The sequence below is a fragment of the Caloenas nicobarica genome, chromosome 16 (genome assembly GCF_036013445.1).
Source record: "Caloenas nicobarica isolate bCalNic1 chromosome 16, bCalNic1.hap1, whole genome shotgun sequence".
In the NCBI taxonomy this organism is placed as follows: Eukaryota; Metazoa; Chordata; class Aves; order Columbiformes; family Columbidae; genus Caloenas; species Caloenas nicobarica.
In genome coordinates this window covers 14,864,057-14,883,370 of record NC_088260.1, presented here as the reverse complement: position 1 = coordinate 14,883,370, position 19,314 = coordinate 14,864,057, and positions in this window count along the sequence as shown.

The window sequence follows — 19,314 nt, the reverse complement described above, 5'->3', positions numbered from 1 at the left end:
CATGTTTTGTATCTCGGCACTTTCACAGCTAAACATGGCAGATATCTGAACACAGCACTTGAGCTTCCACAACGAAACACTGTTCTAAAGGGGGTTTTGTTATTTCTTTGTCAGATGGCTAATTTGCACTTTGAAGTGTCTGGACTGTCACTGTTGTTTCTTAGAAACTCAAGTATTGTGGCTGGTACCTATTTGTAATACTCGGGATATACAGGTTGGCTAAAGTTACCTTCCTGTTTTGGTGGTTGATTATTTAAGAACACAAAACTGGAGTACAGACTTCATATTTCTGGTACTTATGTAGCAGAAACAAAATATCTGAGGACTTCCTCTGGCACTGTTGTGTTCTATATCTATAACTCTTAGAGTAATTTGTGACAAAGTAGGAATGTGATTTTGGCCTGGGTTTTTTTTACTTGCACTGAATGTACCAAGAGAGAACAGTTTATACGAATAAATTTCCACATTCACTAGCCTATCAGAACATAAAGTTTTGATGTTCAGGTTTTATAATCTGTTTTCACTGCTTTATGTTGGGTCCGAGTGCTTTAAGTTCTGATCACCTTTATTTTTTCTTCTAAAAGTCGAAAGGAGCCAATGAGTGGAACATCAAAAGCAACACGTAAAAACCCATTCTCACTTTTTTTTTTCTACACACTACACTGAATTCTAAACAACGTAGCCTTGTATTAATTTTCCAAACATTAACATAATGTATTTTCCAGTATAACATAGTCTGTGTTGTAAATCCAATGTATTTGGCTCAGCAAGATAAAAAGTGAGTAATGCCATCATTTGCACAGTTCTGATCTGAATATTGGTGTTTGTGCCCAGCAACACATTGTATTTCATACTGAATGTGCTAGAGTATTTCCTGTGTGACTTTGTGTTGTACAGATAATGTCTGATCATTTTTAGATCATGTAGGTTCAAGGTTTGCACAGTTGAACATGGTGCCATGGTCTGTCTATAGTTGGTAATACATATGTTTGTATAGCTTGTTGTGTGCTTTCTGTTTCTTGCAATGAAAATGTTTGGAGTGTAGTTTTTGCCATTTTCACATTGTATCGCTTAGCTTTTGTTCTTCAATACTTTTTTTTGCCTAATGGTTTTTGAAAATGTTGTCAAAAACCATTATTGTTAAACTAGGTGCAGTTTCTTACTTTTGACTTGAGGGTTCAAAGAAATACCCAAACCAAAATATCCCATACCTTTGAAGGGCAGTTCTGTGCAACTAAATGATTCCTTTTCTTGTCCTTAAATACCTGGGTATTTGTTCCTAAAACTCTGTAACAGAAGTAATATTGCTGGGGCACCTCTGAGTATACGTTTGTCTTGAATAGATTGCCATGAATTTAGGTACTGTTGCTGCACAAAGTGGTATTCTGAAGTTCTGCATTTGATCTTTCCACTTCATCTGATGAAGCAGTGTAGTTTAATCGTTTGTCTGCAAATGAAAATACCTAAACTGCAGTGTACAGGAAACCTGCAGCAGGGAGCTCCTGATTCCCACCTAACTCCTCCAAAGGCCTTTCTTAAAAGTGAACACAAGTCACCAAAAGCTGCAGCCCCTCCCTCTTGGGGCACTGTGTTGGGCAGCTCCTCTGGGACCACAGGAGGGGCCAGGCTCCTTGTCCTGAGTGGTCAGGGCATCGCTGGCAGGTGGCACCTGCCTGCCTGCTCAGGGCCACTCTTGGGTGCCATCATGGCCCCAAATCCCTGGGGATGCCACAGGGCCACCCGCTTTTTCCTCGTAGAGGACACCAGTGCCCAGGAGGCATGGAGATGATCTGGGACATAGAGAAGGGGTGGGGACATGCAGATGTACTGAGGACACAGAGACTGGCTGGGACATGAAGATGGGCTGGGTCATGGAAATGAGGTGAAGAACTGGGACATGGATACAAGTCAGACCCAGCACAGGAGCAAGGAGGCTGGGGCGTCTCCATCCCTGGAGACACATGCTTGTCGTGGACGCCACCCATGGGATACATGCCCCCAGCACAGTCACTCATCCATGGGACACACAGCTGGCCTCCAGGGACATCAGAGACACACACACTTCTCGTGCCATCATTCCAGTTTTATTGGTGGAGCCAAGGCCGTGGTGGTGCACTGGTATGGCAGTGGTGGTGGCCAGGTGTGGGGGACACTAGTTCTGCAGACGTGCAGCGCTGGGGTTGGTTCAGCGGCGGCGGCGCCGTGTCCCCCGCCGGCGGCGGCTCCTCCTGTACTGCCGGTGTCGGCTCCGCCCATAGCGGCGGCGAGAGCGGCTCCGGTAGCGGCGCCGGCCACGGAGGCGGCTCCGGCTGCGGCTCCTGCTTCGCCGGGACCGGGCCATGGTGGGGTGGCCGCCGCCCTGTCCTGCCAGAGGATGCAGCTCTGCACCCCCAGACCCACTTTTAAAGGGGTGCCTGGGCGGGGCCCTTTGTGACATCACCAGTGACATCACAATGCTCCACTGTGGCAGTTGCGCATTTCCCTGAGATCGGGAGCCTTCAATGGGGCAGCTGATGGCTCCTTAGCACCTTTTGTGCCCCACTGTGCCTGTCTCCACGTAGACACCCAGGGTGGTACCAACGTGCTGACAGTAACATCCTCCCCTACCCTGGGGCAGGGTGACTTCACCTCCACCAGCTGCAGCAGAAGGAGGAGTGGGACCCTCAGTCAATTGACAGGGTCCTCAACAAAGAAGGTGCCCAGAGAAGCTGAGAAGCTTTTGCACCATGTTGTAATGCCCACAGCCACATCTGACCAGGCTGTAAAATGGGGCCCCTGCCAAAGACCCCCTGGGAGTGGTCTTTTTGGAGCAGCGGGTCTGTGAACTGGAGCCTTCCGCTTAGACTGGGACACTGACTGAGAGTGCCTCACCTCCTCCTATGGTGAGTGGTAATTTTTCTCTACTGGATATATCCTGGCATGAGTCCTTGCCTACCCCAGGCAAGTGAGAGTCCTCACCCAACCCAGGTGAGGGATTATTTCTTCTGTGTACCCATAAGTGAGAGGCATCTAGTTTTGTTTCTTGTGACTGAATGCTTGCACATTATTGATCCTCGTTATTCTTATGTTGTCATACCCAAACAATCTCCTCAACTGATATCCGAACCTGAATTTTATGTTGTTGGAGTGCTAAATAATTGTGTAAACCCTGTTTCTAGTTTATTGGCTACACTTTTACAGCTAGAAAAAAGTCTACTTGGGAACTCGTCCACCTAAAACTGACTTTTGGGGTGCCTCCATGACATCCACAGTGCTGCCCAGGCTCCATGGCTACTGAGTGACCCCAGACACAGGAAGAGGGTGGCCGTCCCACTGCAGCACCAGCCACACATCACCACCACCATGTGCTGGTGGGTCCCTGGTCACTGCCCCAGTGTAGGAGATGCAGGAGGAGCCCCTGGCCCAGCCGGCAGCCCCAGGCGTGCGGCAGCAGGAAGCGCCACAGAGCGAGAGGTGCTGATTGCAGTGCCAGTGGCAGTGCCAGTGGTGGTGGTGCCAGTTTGATTGCGTGCGTGGCTTTTACTTTCCGAATTAAACTGTCAGCCAGTGAGTTTTATCGCTTTAAGTCTTCTGATTCCCTCCCCCATCCTGCTGGAAGGGGAGTGAGCGAGTGACACTGTGGGGCTCAGGTGCCTGCTGGGGTAAAACTGCGACACTGCTCCTCCATGGAGCTCCAGAGGCTGCCAGGGGGATTTCTGCTCCATCGGGGACCAGCACAAGCCGGTGGCCCATCCATGTCTGTCACCTACTCTGGGGCTTGTGACCTCACCAGCATCTGCACAAGCCAGGGGCTGCTCCTGGTCTGACACCTGCTCAGCCACCAGTGACCTCATCAGCACCTGCAGCCGGCATGTCCTCCCTACCAACACCCAGCTTTTTGCTGTATGTCCACCTCTGTCCCCCATCTCCCTGTGCTCTTGTCCCTCCCAGGTACCTTTCTCACCTCCTCCAGGACACACCAGTGCCTTTGTCTGTCTCTGTGTTTGTGTGGCAGATTTAAATGGTCAGAAGCATTGTTCCAGCCAGGCCACCTGCATCTCTTTCTCTTCTCCATCTGCTGTCATCATGACTGTAGCAGCTGTCTGATGTGCCTTTTGACCTCATAGACCTTCTTGTCCTGCCTCCTTTCTGCTGCTAAACCCTGTTCCTGCAAGAGAAGTGACAACCAGTCAGTGTCCTCTTTGTGGCCTCTTACCTGGACCTTCCAGAGCTGGACGGCTGGTGGGAACTGTCACCATCAGCCAAGGCTCTGTGTGGAGTCTTCTTCTAGCACACGAACAGCTCTGGCTGTGCTTGGTGAGCACCACGCTGACCGAAGGAGAACAGCAACACTCGCAGTGACTCCTGGGCAATGCAAAGAGATGATTTGAAGGCAGGTTGGCAGCAGACCCTGAGCCTGTGCCGGAGGTGTTCCCGCCTGGCTCCTTCCAGCAGGATTTTGGAAAGGCCCTTCCCAGCTGTGAGTGCCACTGGGATTGGAAGCCAAGAAGGTTTAGGACCATGCACTGCACCAGCTCCTTTTCTCTGTGCCTCCTGGAGTAGCATCTTGCCCCAGAAGCTTCCTTTTGAGTGGTACATTGAACAGAAGAGGAATACAATGGGAAGGGAGCAACTCCAAGGAGCATGTTTCTTCTGAGAACCAGGAGGAAGCTTCAGGCCACTGGACTCTTTGACCCATCTTCACCCCCAGCTTAGAAATGCTGTGCAACCCCCTGCCCCCCACTCTAGAAAAATCACTTACATAGACAGCAAAATCCTTTGGGGCTCCAGACATTCTTTCTCCATGGAACACTGTCCCGGAGACATGGTCCATGGTGACTGCTGTGGGAATGACTGGCACGGAGAGCTTGATGAAGACGTGTCCCTGACTTCCTGGGAAGGGCCAGCAGTTTCCAGGATGGTTTTCTGGCTGAAAGGAGAAGAAGAAATTACATTCACATGGAGAAGGTTGCCCTGACTCTCATTCCTGCCATGAGCATCAGAGAATTAAGAACTTATTTGGCCAATCAGTTCTGCTCTGAACCACAGCCAGTGCCTTCAGTCAGACCCTATGGGTACTGAACAGAGCAGCAGTTGTGAGAATTCATGTATCACAAGACCCCTTCCGCAGAGAAGCCCATTGATGTCTGGGAGCTGGGTGCGCTACTTGTAGGAACTCACTGGCCTCTCCCGGTCCAGAGCCCTCACCAAGAAAAAGCCAGGGACAGTGTGGCTGAAAGTCACATGCCCGGAGCAGATGGCAGCTAAGGACTCACCTGGATGAACCTTTCCTGTCAGGTGAAGCACTCACTCCCTCTCATCCACTCCCACCTCCTTCCACTGGCACCAGACAGCTCTTCAGATTGCACAGGCAGTTCAGGAGCAGGGCCAGGACAGCTTGAGAGCCCAACGTGGGGCCCTCCAGCAGTGCAGGCTCTCAGCACCCACTGGGGCTCACTAAGAGCACATCCCAGAGCTCTGCACACACCTCTGCCCTTCTCCTTCCATGCCCTGCTGACAGTTTGCACAGCGACTGGGCATAGACTGCAGGAGCAGCCTGGCCTGGTAGAAGCTCCCGCAGAGAACCTGGGGCACTCTGGGAGAGGAAATACTCAGCAGGGAGACACAGGAGGAGAGCAGGTCCATGCGAGAAGGAGGCAGGAAAGGAAGCTTTGAGGAGCAAAGACAGGGGGAAAGGCAACTCTGAGCAACGTGTGTGGTTCATTCTCCCAACCTTTGTTTTACTGCTTCTTGGTGCTCCTACCTCAAGAATAAGCTTAGGGGACCTCATGTAATCCATCACTGGCAGGAAATAGAAGACAGCTTTTGCTTTGGCATTCCAGAAGGATGGAGAAGTCCTTGAAGGAATGACAGCAGCCCCTGGAAATTAAAACATGAGCATGATCATCAGGCAGTGTCAGCAGGAATATTGCACCGTTGACTTGAAAAAGGCTTCTCAGTAGTCATCCATATCCTACAGTGAGTTCCCCTCTTTCTTACTGGCATGACGCCTCTGGAACACACAGCAGGGAGTCATCAAACTGTCATACAGGGCAGTTGAAAAAGGCAAGAATGTGAACCAGTCTTTCTGTGCTTCCCACGGGGTCTGGCCCATTACAGGCTCTGTCAGTGGAGGCACTTTTAGGGCATGAGGTGACCCTTGACTTCTTGCCCCTTCTCTCCTACCCCTGGGCACGTTCCAACGCCCATCTTGTCAATCTGGACAGGAAGCGCTTTGGAACTGTTTTGCCTGTAAAATGTCACAGCACCTGCTGATTGGAGGGCGTAATCAGGCATCAGGACCTGGATTTCTTCCAGCTTCTCCAAGGTTTTACTTTTATTATTATTATCTCCTGAACAGCCTGTGAAGGAACACAAAGGAGAGCGCCTGTTAGAAGGAAAAGGAATGAGGCAAGCAGCTCCCCTGCAAGGCCAGCCACGGTGAACAGGGACAAGGCTCATCTCAGATGTAAGGAACACCCAAATTGCCTGGAAGCCTCCCAGGTTTGCTCTGCTATGATTGACTGGTATCAGAAAGGGGAGGCTGCTCACTCAGTTGCTCTGAATGCTGAAGCTGTGGGAAGGAGCTTTTCCTGCGGAGAGGCCCCATGCCAAGCAGCATGGACAGACAAGCCTTCTGGCCATGAGATAGGACTGGCTTAACTCTGGACTGCTGAGACTGTTCTTTCTTTCCAGTCCTCCCTTGAGGACCCGAGATCTGGACGAAGAGGAAGGTTCAACTCAGACAACTGTCATTCCCGTCACACTCTCTCTTCCCCATAAGGAAGTGTGGAGCAACAGGGAAAGGAAGCGTGGCCATGACAGCACTTGTTCCAGCAGCACCAGCTGGTTGGCGGTGACAGGGAATGGAGTAGGGTACGTGCCAGAGGGAGGATAAAACCCCTGAGTACATCCTTCTGCCTTGTGCGATTACCCATCCGTTAAAGCCTGGAAGCTTTCCCTGCTTCAAGCCTTCCTGGAGAGCCCGCTCGGCGACATCCTTTGTGCTCCAGTGCAGATGATAAAGCTGTTCCTGGAGCTTGTGGAGCTGGTCTGGCAGGGACAGGGTTATGCTCAGGTCTTCTCCTAACTCATCCCCTGCTGGCCTAGAGAAACTGAACAACACAGAGACTGTCACTGTCGCGGCTGGCCTCTGGGATGCCATGGAGATGTGAGTGAGGCAAGAAGCCTGGCTCTGGGTGGCTGGCAGGGTAACCACATCTCAAGCAGTTGGGAGAATAAGTTCTTAAGTTCTCAGAGCTTCGTGCTGAGAAGCTGCTTCCTGGCTGCCTGGACATGGGGAGCTCTAGCTGATCGTTGGGCAGAAGGAGGAAAAGGCAGCAGGAGAAGCTCTGGGAGCTGTGCCAGAGGATGTTTGTGTGAGAAAAGGCACCAACAATGTGCTGTGGGGCCGAGGGGCAGAGCTCCTCTAATGAACTGTCTAGTCAAGGGGAAATCGTTTTCGCCTCCAAGTCCTCCACTCCCATCCAAGGAGATGCAAGCGCTCCTGGAATGACAATTAAGGAAACAGTCATTCCAAACAGAAACAGGCCTTCTGCAGAAATGAGGGCAATGTACAACAACAGTCTCTGTACAGCCACAGAAAACAAAGAGTTACAGACACCATGTCTGCTTGTGCTCGAGTGCTTCTCTGGTGTACACAGTGCAAACACCAGCATGGACCAGCAGGCAAGACACAAGGCAATTCACAGTGGGCATTGTCTCCTTCCAAAAAGCCTTCCCTCTCTGTCTTGGGCATGATTTCCAGTTAAACATCTTTCCTCCAAAGCCTTCTGCCATTTGTTAGACATTCATTTGATAGGTCAAGAGTTGCAGGAAAACTCTTTTCCATATTCCCCAAGTTTCCTGTCTTCTCCAGCAGCTGGGCTGCTATGGGGCAGGTTCCTGTCCCACCTCCAAGGGTGGTTTTGGTTACAGGTCCTTTCTTGATACCACCCCAAGAAGTTCCATTGCTACGAAGCTGCTTGCTAAATTGTGTACACACAAATGAATTTTTGAAGTTGTTGACACATTGAAGGCTGGGGCAGCAGAACCCATCAAAAGACTCCAGCCTTCATGTGCAAGCCAGTGCTTTGCTGAAAACTGTGCAGGCCCAAATCTGCTGAATCATTGTTCTTTATCAGCTGTGAGCAACGCCACCAACTCTGGAGACACTAGTGTTTGGTCCAGTTGACCTTCTCCTGAATGACCTGCCAGGGTGGGTGCTGTACCCCACACTGGCCACAAGCTTTTAATGAGTGGCCCTTTATGGCCTGGGGTTATGCAGGCAGAACGAGGCTTGATCTGAAGACACCTAAACATCATCTGCTGAATTCGCTGAAGGCCGCTTTATTTTGCTTCAAAACAGAGAGCACTGTTCCTCATTGACACAGCCACTCAGTGAGAAAAGAAAAGCAGGCAGTGAATTAAAAAGGAAATTACAAAATTATCACAATAAAAAAATGCAACTAGAGACTAAAGAATACAGCAGACAGGATGAATCTGCAATGAGTTAGACTGTAACTCTGATGTAGAAGAAGATAGAGACAGTTTATAGCTTCAGAAGAAATCTAGTCATCTGTTCACAGAATCGCATAATCACAGAATGTTAGGGATTGGAAGGGACCTCAAAAGATCATCTAGTCCAATCCTCCTGCCAGGGCAGGAACATCTAGGTGAGGTTACACAGGAAGGCATCCAAGCGGGATTTGAATGTCTCCAGAGAAGGAGAATTCACAACCTCCCTGGGTAGCCTGTTCCAGTGTTCCGTCACCCTCACTGAGAAGAAGTTTCTCCTCAAATTTAAGTGTAACCTCTTCTGTTCCAGCTTGAACCCATTACCCCTTTCCTTACTGTTGGTTGTCGCCAAGAAGAGCCTGGCTCCATCCTCGTGACACCCACCCTTCATATATTTATAAACATTAATGAGGTCACCCCTCAGTCTCCTCTTCTCCAAGCTAAAGAGACCCAGCTCCCTCAGCCTTTCCTCATAAGGGAGATGCTCCACTCCCTTAATCATCTTTGTGGCCCTGCGCTGGACTCTCTCCAGCAGTTCCCTGTCCTGCTTGAACTGAGGGGCCCAGAACTGGACACAATATTCCAGATGAGGTCTCACCAGGGCAGAGTAGAGGGGCAGGAGAACCTCTCTCGACCTACTAACCACACCCTTTCTAATACACCCCAGGATGCCATTGGCCTTCTTGGCCACAAGGGCACAGTGCTGGCTCATGGTCATTCTGCTGTCCACCAGGACCTCCAGGTCCCTTTCCCCTACACTGCTCTCTAATAGGTCATTCCCCAACCTATACTGGAACCTGGGGTAATTCCTGCCCAGATGTAAGACTCTACACTTTCCCTTATTAAATTTCATTAAATTTTTCCCCGCCCAACTCCCTACCCTGTCCAGATCTCGCTGGATGGCAGCACAGCCTTCTGGCGTGTCAGCCACTCCTCCCAGTTTTGTGTCATCAGCAAACTTGCTGATAGTACACTCAGTTCCCTGATCCAAGTCGTTGATGAATATATTGAATAGTATTGGTCCCAGAACTGAGCCATGAGGCACTCCACTAGATACAGGCCTCCAACCAGACTCCGCCCCATTGACCACGACTCTCTGGCTTCTCTCCTTCAGCCAGTTCACAGTCCACCTCACTACCCGATCATCCAGTCCACACTTCCTCAATTTTGCCGTGAGGATGCTGTGGGAGACGGTGTCAAATGCTTTACTGAAGTCAAGGTAGACCACATCCACCGCTCTGACATCGTCAATCCACCTTGTTACATCTTCATAAAAGGCTATGAGGTTGGTCAAACACGACTTCCCCTTGGTGAAGCCATGTTGACTGTCCCTGATGACCCTCTTCTCCTTGATATGTCTTAAGATGGCACCAAGGATAAGGTGTTCCATCACTTTCCCAGGGATGGAGGTGAGGCTGACCGGTCTATAGTTGCCCGGGTCCTCCTTCTTGCCCTTTTTGAAGACCGGAGTGACATTTGCTTTCCTCCAGTCCTCAGGCACCTCTCCCATTTCCCAAGACTTGGCAAAGATGATGGAGAGTGGTCCAGCAATGACTTCAGCCAGCTCCCTCAGCACCCGCGGGTGCATCCCATCTGGACCCATGGATTTATGGATGTCCAGATTGCTTAACTGGTCCCTAACCCAGTCCTCATCAAGTGAGGCAAACTCCTCCATTGCCCTGCCTTCCTCTGGGGCCTCAGGGGTATGGGGCTCCTCAGGACAGCCTCCGGCAGAGTAGACAGAGACAAAGAAGGCATTCAGTAATTCTGCCTTCTCTGTATCTTCTGTCACCAGGGCACCCACCCCGTTCATCAGTGGGCCTACATTGCCTCTGGTGTTAGTTTTATCTGCCATGTACCTGAAGAAGCTCTGTCTGTTGTCCTTGACCCCTCTCACCAGGTTTAACTCTAAGGAGGCCTTAGCTTTCCTAGTTGCCTCCCTACATCCTTTAACAACAGCCTTATATTCTTCCCAAGTGGTCAGCCCCTCCTTCCATGATTTGTAAACTCTCCTCTTCCACTTGAGTTTGCCCAGGAGTTCCCTGTTTAACCACACAGGTTTCCTGGCTCCCTTCCTTGACTTCCTGCACGTTGGGATGCACTGATCTTGAGCTTGGTAGAAGCAGTCCCTGAATGTTAACCAACTATCTTGGGCCCCTTTACCTTCCAGCAGCCTTGCCCACGGGATTTCCCCCAGGAATTGTTTGAACAGGCCAAAGTTGGCCCTGCTGAAGTCCAGGGTTGCAATTCTGCTTGGTATTCTGCTCCCGCCACATGAGATCCTGAACTCCACCATTTCATGGTCACTGCAGCCAAGGCAGTCCTCAATCTTTATCGCTTCAACCAGACCCTCCTTGTTAGCGAGGACGAGATCCAGCAGCGCACCTCTCCTCGTCGGCTCCTCCACCATTTGCATCAGAAAGTTATCGTCAATGCACTGGAGGAACCTCCTAGACTGAGGCTGGCTGGCTGAGTAGTCCTCCCAGCAAACATCAGGGTAGTTAAAATCCCCCATAACAACCAGAGCCTGTGACTGTGAGGCTGCACTCAGCTGCCCGTAAAAGGCCTCATCAACATCCTCACTCTGATCTGGTGGCCTGTAATAGACTCCCACAACAGTATCACCCCTGCCAGCCTGCCCCTTAAGTCTCACCCACAGACTCTCAGCTCGCTCCTCATCCACCCCTGGACAGTACTCAACACATTGTAGTTGCTGTCTCATGTAAAGAGCAACTCCACCACCACGCTTGGCCGGCCTGTCTTTCCTGAAAAGGACATAGCCATCCATGACCACATTCCAGTCATGTGAGCTGTCCCACTATGTCTCTGTTAATGCCACCAGATCATAATCTCCTGACCGAACACAGGTTTCTAACTCCTCCTGCTTATTCCCCATGCTGCGCGCATTGGTGTACTGGCACTTCAGGGAGCAAGCAGAGTACACCGATTTCACCCTAGGGGTATGGGGGGCCTCCCGGTCTTTATTGATTCCAGCATGGTGCTCCACTGATGCTCCTGACAGTTTGACCAGGAGCAGGGGCCTCCATTCTTGTGCTCTGCAGGGGTCAGTCCTGCCCTACAGTAATAGGAAAATAGGAACACAGGAAGATTTCAAATTAAATCCACTTGTGATATTGAAAAAGTTTTCAGCATTGTCTGTCTCATTACACCCTATTACAGAGCAGAGCTATGGGGATTTCTTTTTGTTTCTTCTGTTCTAATTGCCCCATCAAATGTGAGGAGTGTTTTTAAGGCAGAAATGCTTGGCATTCCTGCTGCACTCCATGTGAATCCTTGTGGGTGCTGACAGCCACTGTGGATGCTGGCCATCCCATTAACGGAGTAGAGTTGGTCTGTCCATCAGTCCTGGTCTCAGCTGCTCTGTGCTGGCACCTCTTACCTGGAGAACGATCACCCCCAGATGTTCCCCTGAGCAGAAACTGGACACTGCTGAGAGCAGAGGAATCCAGTTTCCAAGTGCAGATCTCCGAACTCCTCACCCCATCTCATTGTACCTGAGCAGGATCTCAGCTCTGCCCTCCCAGCCAGGAACACAAAGGGCTCAGTACAGCTGTCTACATATGGATGATGATCAGCATTGCCATGGTGTTGGCACCAAAGTGTCTTCTCCATGCGACTGCTGGATAACACAGATATGTCATGGGAGAGCTGTTTGCTTCTGGAGGGCAGCCTGTGGTCCAACAGGAACCTCCAGGGAGTCAAATGTCCTAAATTTGGGGTATCCTGAAATGAGCATCTCCTCATTTGCATTGCCCTGAACCTGTAGATTAGGAGGTGACTTGGACACTTTATTCTCTCTGCATGGCAGGACCCCCAGGACTGACCTCTGAACTGCAGCTTAACGCAAATCCCATCACAGAGGGTCCAGTGAAAAGAACAAGGTGAGCAAGGACAGGAGAGGAAAAAGGGAGAAATGCCACAGAGCTGCTGCAGATCAAGCCAGGAGAAAGAAAGACAGAGAGTCGGGTATTTGGTAGTTTCTCTTTCAAGGGATGCGACCCCTGAGAAGGTGACTGACCACCCATGGCCGTAAGAGGTGGAAGAGGAGACCAGAAGTCTGGCCCATGGTAAGTGTCTGCACTGCAGAGGATGGCAGGGAGGTTCCCAAACCACCTGTCCCATGGCATTTCGGGGAGCAGATGCTTCATCCCTGCCCATGTCTCTGCCAACCTGTAGCTGTCACTGCCAAGAGCTGTTTCTCTGTCCCTGGGTCTCCTCCCTGTCACTGCTCACAGAATAGAGAAATAAATTCTCATCTCCCCCTGCCAAATACAACCGACCAAGAGTGGAAAACTGAAAACACAATTTCCTTCCCTTTCAGGTATTACTGTTATGATGTCATTCTTCAGAAGGACCCTCTGCAGTTGCTGTGGAAGTGATCTGGAGCTCTGAGCAGCCCTGTACCACACAGCACCCTTTCCACAGCAGAGGCACCCTCTCTTCACTGCCAGGCTCACTCCTTCCACCCACAGCTTCTCCCCACAGCACCGTGGGGATCTCCCTGTCAGGCTGACCACTGACCCTAGCAGGTGACAGAGTCCCTGCCTTGGCACAGCCCTGGGCTGCAGGAACCCTGCTCTGCAGGAACCCTGCTCTGCAGGACAGCCCTGGGCACCCCTGGCTGCACAACCGGCTTCACACCCTGCAGCTGGGAGAAGGCAGCTGTCGTGCCCTGTCCATGCAGGGAATCCCTGCTGAGGAGCAGAATCTTCTCCTCCACACCAGACATGGGATGTGCCAGCTCTGGAAGATAATTGCAGGATACTCATCTGCACCGCCCTTCAGCCAGAGACTTGCAGCATTAAGGACTGTGAAGGTTTCTCCTCCAATGATCTCTCAGCTGTCTCACCATCACAGACTGCATTTGCCCTCTCTCTGCCTGGCTCCTGTCCCCTCAGTGCTGCAGGCAGAGCCCTCAGCCCTGCTGTGCTTTGCAGAGGAGCTGCTCCTGGGCAGAGCTGTCTCTCTGCAGCGCTGCCGCTTGCCATGAGCTCCCTCTGTCCCAGGAGCCCAGCCCAGCTCAGCAGCACAGGAGCAGCCCAAGGTGGCACTTTCTCTGTGTCCTCTGGGCTCCCTCCAGGTGTCCCTGGGACTCCAGGGGAACCTGCTGTCAAACAGACTGAAGTCATCATTGATGTTCCCTCCCTCAGCTGGGCAGAGACACTTCTTTCCAGGATTGTATTAATCTTATTAGAAAATAAACTGCTATGAGAGACACCTTTTCTTGTCCCGTCATTAGACTGGTCACCAGCAAGGTTACAGCAAAGCATCTAATTTCTCCAGACCTGGGGGATATAACTTTAGTTGAATGGATTTAGGCATTTTATTCTGGGTTTGTGGTTGTAGAGCTAGAAAGACATTCGGCAATCTTTTGACCATGTCATGTCTGTGCTCTGAAGCAAAGCCTTTGCCACATGGGCTCTTGGACGCTTGGTACCAGGTTTAATTATGGTAAGTCAGGGCTGGCCTGGTGCCACAGCTGGGGTGCTTCAGCCCAGATGTGAGGCAATGGCCTCAGCCAGGGCACTGACTGGATGAGCTGGAGCTGTCAGTGTTGGAGACAGAGCTGTGACACTGATGGAATAAACTGCCAAGGCAGGGTGGCAGAAGTTAGTTCATCTGGTCTTCAAGGACAGCAGCCTCCAAGCACAGCAACAGTCCAGACTGAAACTCAGTCTAAACCTGTAAGGTGATTCAAGGGCACCATAATGAGCTGTTACTACTTCAGGAACAGTTGAAGAAGAAACACAGACACCGTGTCACCACTGATTAATTTAATAAGGGAAAGAGGTGAGAATGTCTGAGTCCTCTTGTCCTCCATCTTCACCAGCAAGTTCTTCCAGGCCGCTGTGACTCGAGACAAGAATCTGGAGGAGAACAACCAGCAGTGGATGGAGATCAAGTCAGAGGTCACTTGAACTAACACAATTCTTACCAGTCTATGGGACCAGGGGGAGCATCCCAGGGATTTCAGGGAGCAGGACAATGTCACAGTGAGGCCACTCTCCATCATCTTTGAAAGCTCGTGGAGGCTGGTGGAACTCCCTGACGACTGGCAGCACTCACACATTGCATGCACTTTTCAAAAATGGCCAATGGATAAGCAAAGGAACTAAATGCTGTGCCCCAGAACATGTCCACTGGGACCCCATTTCTGGGTGTCTGAAAGAGAAGGTGACAGGGTTTACCCAGGGCAGGTTGTGCCTGTCCATCCTCTTTGCTTTCTGTGAGGAAAGGACAGGATAGCTGGATGTGGGCAGAGCAGTGATGGCCTTTTACCTGAAAGTCAGCATGGCATTCAGCATCATCCCCCACAATACTCTTATGTCCAAGGTAGGATATTATGATCTGTGTCAGTGTGCAAGTAGATGGGTAAAAAACAAGATGGATGGTTGGGTTTGGAAGGATAGTAGATAAAAGGAGAAACTTTTCAATTATGAGGACAGTCAAGCACTGGAAGCTGTTTCCCTGGTATTGTGCACCCACGTGGTCCCAGAAAGTGTCCAAGATGTGTTTGGATAATGCCCCAAGTAATCTGGTCTGACCCTGCTTTGAGCAGGAGGTTGGTCAAGACACCTTCTGAGGTCCCTTCCAGCCTGAATGATGCTGTCCTTCCCTCCCCTTCATGTTTTCAAATTAGAGAAAGCCCTCAGGTTCTCTCCGACCACGGAAATAATTCACATATGGTGCAGGGCTGCTTTACAATTACCCGTAAACAGCCCTGACCACAACTTTTGCATCCCTTTTCATTTGCCCTGACCCAGATTCTTCTTTTTTGCTATCCTAACACCCTTCCCAAAAGAACAGCCCACCTTGTTAATCCTTTCAGACCAGGTTGCTCAATAGCCATCAGCATCCATGTACAGTCTGCACATCAGCCAGGCATCAAAGCCAAAATTACAGAAATGGTGACGAAGCACTTGACCAGCCCCTTGAACCCAGGAGTGGCATGCCTTGACTCCTGAGATTCCAGGGAACACCTAAACTTTAAGAACAGAGCAGTGTGAGTCCTCACTGAGTATCCTGGCTCATCTCCTGACACATGTGGTGCTTCAGGTTGTCAAGAGAATCAAAACCAACTCTTTGACTGGGGTAGTTCCATTTTACATTCTATCACACAGGACAGATGAAGGGAGCTCAGAACTCCAATCTCTGCTGTGCTATGAAGCTTAATACCCCATCCACAAGTACATACCTAAGTGGTTCAGATAAATGGTGGTCTTGAAAATGTCACCCTTTGTGTCCCCAGGTGGCATGGACACTGCTCATGTCCCTCTCCAGAGAGTGGCAGAGGCTGGATTCCTTTCTCAGGAGAAACTCCTTGCTGGAAAGACACAGCTATGGGTGTGACTCAGCAAGGTTTTATTGCATTTCACTCAGCATCAGATTTGATATATTTACTGCTTTTCTGTAATAACTCCTTCTGCACAGATGATCATAAAAAGACAACCATTTCATGAGAGATTGTTACAAAGGCCCTGTCATCAACAAGAAAGCTCATCATGAGCTCTGGAGGGAGCAAGGAAGATTATAACAAGCACCAGGAAGAACCAAGGAGTTCAAGGCCTCTTCTGAAGAGCAAGAGGCCCTGAGCAGCAGTGGCTGCCCGTGTATAGGTGTGGGAGAGAGGGTCAATGGATGTGAGGTAGAAAAGGGTGATGGCTGATGACTTCAGCAAATCCTTGCAACTATGTCTGGGCCCACAAGTGGAAGGTGGTTGATGTCTGCAGGTGGAGGGGGAATAGGAGGCAGGTTTTTTGAGGGGATTATAGAAACAAGGCAGGCTTCTCTTGGACTAGTCATATCTGGCAGTGATGCATGCTGTGGGTATGGCTGTGCCTGGGAGATGGGGAATGGCTGCTGCTGTGGGTGGCTGTGCTCAGTCATGGCCCGTGAGCTGACCTTGCTCTGCTCCTCTTTTACACTCCCTACACTTTCATGGTCCTCAGGAATCACCCATGAGCCTGGAGGAAGCATGAACATCCTGGAGTGTTGGCCCATTACTGGAGGACAAGAGTGAAATGTTTGTGAGACACATGGGAGTGCAGGAAGAGAGTGGTCTATGCGTAGCAGTAAGTGTCTTAAAGGCAAGAAGAAGACCTGAAGAGCAGGGTCTGGTCATGCTAATGTGGAATAGACTGATTTTTATTTTTTTTCTTTTAGGGCAGCAGAAGAAGGAGGTTCATGGACTCAGCACCAAACCCACCAGAGGAGTCATTAAAGTGACTCTGCTGCTGAGCTGGGCTGGGCTCCTGGGACAGAGGGAGCTCATGGCAAGCGGCAGCACTGCAGAGAGACAGCTTTGCCCAGGAGCAGCTCCTCTGCAAAGAGCAGCAGGGCTGAGGGCTCTGCCTGGAGGTGCTCAGGGGAGCGGAGTGAGAAAGTGGTTCAGGACTGAGAGGATGACTGAGAGCTCACTGGAGGAGAAATCTTTGCAGCCCTTGACATGGTAAGTCTCTGGGTGCAGTGCAATGCAGCTGTAGCTCCTGGAGGAATCTCCTAAAGCTGAAACAGCCACAGCTTGTGTGATCTGTAAAGAAGGGGCTCTTGTTCAGCAATTTTGAAAATCTGAAAGCAGGTTGTGCAGCCAGGGCTGCCCAGGTCTGTCCTGCAGAGCAGGGTCCCTGCACCCCAGGGTTGTTTGCTGGGGCAGGAACTCTGCTGCCTGCCAGGGTCAGCGCTCAGCCTGTCCGGGTTGATCCCCACAGTGCTGTAGGGAGAAGCTGTGGGAGGAAGGAGCAATGTCTGGTAGGGCAGGGTCCTGCTATGGAGTGGGTGCTGTGTGGGTCAGGGCTGCTCGCAGCTCCAGATCACTAAAGGAGATTCCCAGGTGATGTTTAAAGAAGCACAGCAAGGAGAGGGCTACCTTAAAGGGCAGGATACTGGTATTTCAGTCTTCTACTCTCGGTTGTCTGAGTGGGCAATGGGGCATAGAAATGAATGTCTCCATTCAGGGGAGGCACTGAAATTCCAGATCCATTTCTTTTAGAGGTAAATAAACGTGTATATCAGAAACCAACACACCGTGGCTTACAGACAGTATCAGGATGACTTTTCCAGCCTCATCAGGGCTGGTCGGATGTTCCCATCAGAGCCAGCCTGCATAGACCTGCCCCTGGGCAGTGCCCGGCTGCTGGGAGGGGTCTGCAGGGCAGAGCTGAGCACACAGCAGCTGGGATGGGGTCTGTGACACTGACAGGGAGGAGACCTGGGGACAGAGACACAGCTGCAGGCAGGGACAGCTCCAGGCAGCAGAGCAGGGGGTGTTCAGGAGCTCTTTTGGTCCTTCTCTGCAGATGTCTGCTGGGTGTTGTCTGCTGGGCAATGATCTGACTGTCCCTTTAGCACATCCCATCTTCAGGAGCCCTGACTCTTCTCTGCCTGTCCTGCTGGGCTCACAAACTGCCCTCAGAAAGGCCCAGTTCTCCTGCAGGATCCACAGGGGTGCTGAGCTTTTCCCTGGGAGTCGGCACTCTCTTCTCAGAGTCCTTTGCTTCTCTCATGGGTCGTGTCCTGCTCTCTCCATCACATCTCCACCTCTGGGCTGGGACAGAGAAGAGTTTGCAGATCTGCCCTTTCAAACAGGGCTACCCTGATCCCATATGAGTCCACTTCAGGGTTTTTTGAAGAGTAATTTTTGTGTGATATCATTGTCAAGGCAGCATAGAGCAGATAAGTATAGGGAAGTTCCCATGTCCTCTCTGCAGCAGAGCAAAGCTGGCTGCTTGGCAGCATATGGGCAGAGGTCCTGCTCCTCAAAGCACACTCAGCCAGCACAGACCAGAGAAAGAAAATGCATTTCAGTTGGGGTGATTTTATCAAAAAATGGAGTAGCTTTGCTTACTGTAGTCTGTCCTAATTTTAAGTTGTCATTTCCTTTTTTGAACAGAGACCCCATGACCAGAGGCAGCAAATGTCCAACAGCAGCTCCATCACCCAGTTCCTCCTCCTGGCATCCACAGACAAGCAGGAGCTTCAGCTTTTGCACTTCTGGCTCTTCCTGGGCATCCACCTGGCTGCCCTCCCAGGAAACGGCCTCATCATCACCACCATAGCCTGTGACCAGCACCTCCACACCTCCATGTACTTCTTCCTCCTCAGCCTCTCCTTCCTTGACCTGGGCTGCATCTCCACCACTCTTCCCAAATCCATGGCAAATTCTTTATGGGACAGCAGATCCATTTCATATGCAGGATGTGTTGCACAGCTCTTTCATTCGTCTTCTTGATAGCAGCAGAATATTATCTCCTCACCATCATGTCCTACGACCGCTACATTGCCATCTGCAAACCCCTGCACTACAGGACCCTCCTGGGCAGCAGAGCTTGTGTCCACATGGCTAAAGCTGCCTGGGCCAGTGGGTTTCTCAATGCTCTGCTGCACACAGCCAATATATTTTTACTTCCACGGTGCAAGGGTAATGCTGTGGGCCAGTTCTTCTGTGAAATGCCACAGATCCTCAAGCTCTCCTGCTCACACTTCTTCCTCAGGGAAGTTTGCCTTCTAGCTTTTAGTGTTTTCTCATTTTGGGATGTTCTGTTTTCATTGTGGTGTCCTATGTGCAGATCTTCAGGACCATGCTGAGCAGGGACGGCACAAAGCCTTTTTCACGTGCCTCCCTCACCTGGCCGTGGTCTCCCTGTTTGTCAGCACTGGCTCATTTACCTGCATGAAGCCCCCATCCACCTTGTCCCCATCCCCTGACCTGGTGGTGTCATTTCTGTACCCAGTGGTGCCTCTAGCAGTGAACACTCTCATTTACGGCCTGAGGAACCAGGAGCTTAAGGATGCTCTGGG